This window comes from Periplaneta americana, chromosome 7 (assembly GCF_040183065.1).
Source record: "Periplaneta americana isolate PAMFEO1 chromosome 7, P.americana_PAMFEO1_priV1, whole genome shotgun sequence".
NCBI lineage: Eukaryota > Metazoa > Arthropoda > Insecta > Blattodea > Blattidae > Periplaneta > Periplaneta americana.
Window position 1 is genome coordinate 122,135,522 of NC_091123.1, and position 1,458 is coordinate 122,136,979.

Below are 1,458 nucleotides of genomic sequence, written 5' to 3' on the forward strand. Positions count from 1 at the left end.
CAGGTAAGATACAATTTAATTAATGGGATTTAGTTTTTCATCCACGATCATTAATGTCACTAATTATACAAATAATTATATTATTTCTCCATTGCCACTATGTGAATGATAATGCTACAGATTTGTCAATGATGCTTACCATCATACTGTATAAACGTTTTTATATCTTAGCATTTTGTACTTCTGAGAGTTGCTGATTTATATTCTTCCTTCTGTGTTATATAGATATAATTTAACATCCAATATTATTTTTTATTATTAATTTGTACCGTCATAGAATTTCATTTACTAATTTCATGCTTAGCCCTAATGTTCTTCTAGAAAATCTACATAGTTGTGTTGTTTTCTTACCTATCGACTATTTATAATCTTTTTAGAGAGTTGTTTAAATAGCTTGTTTGTATATTTTGTAATTAATAATTTATTTGTACCTTTAATCTTTTGTTTCTGGCTGAGTGCAAGAAAGGACCAGAGGAGTTTAACTTGGCAGAATAGATGAATGAATGAATGAATGAATGAATGAATGAATGAATGAATGAATGAATAAATTAATTTTATAAATTATATAATATAAATAAAATAATTTTAAAAATATATAGATAACTAAATAAATTAAATAATTAAATAAATAAATAACAAATATAAATAAAATAAATAAACGATTACATAAAAATACTTAGTTAAAAGTAAATACATAAATATAGATAAATAGAAGAATAGATAATATATTAATGAATGAATGAACGAATGGATGGATGGGTAGATGGATGAATGGGTGGATGGGTGGGTGGATGGATGGATGGATGAATGAATGAATGGATGGATGGATGGATGGATGGATGGATGGATGGATGGATGGATGGATGAATGGATGGATGAATGAATGAATGAATGAATGAATGGGTGGATGGATGAATGGATGGGTGGATGGATGGATGAATGAATGAATGAGTGGATGGATGAATGGATGAATGAATGAATGAATGAATGAATGAATGAATGAATGAATGGGTGGGTAGGTGGGTGGACAGACGGATGGACGGACGGATGGACGGACCAACGGACAAATAAATAAATAAATAAATAAATAAATAAATAAATAAATAAATAAATAAATAAATCTGTGTAAGGTTTGAATATATTCCACACCCTAACTCGTAAAATGTCGGTGCTGTTTAAAAGATAAAAAAGACCGCACAAGTATCATGAGTGTACAAGATGTGTGCATAGTCACCTGATTTATTGTATTTTTCGTTACATTATCACTTTCTTGCGATTCGGTCTGAGGTCACCAATATTTACTCTGAAATCTGTGTGATATGATAACATATGTGTTGTAAAACAAACTGTTTCTAAGTACCCTGTAGAGATCTGCTATCGGAGTATTTCACTACTGAGATACACCCATAGATACGTAACCTGAATTTCACCATCCCAGAGTATTTAAGACTCTGGCTT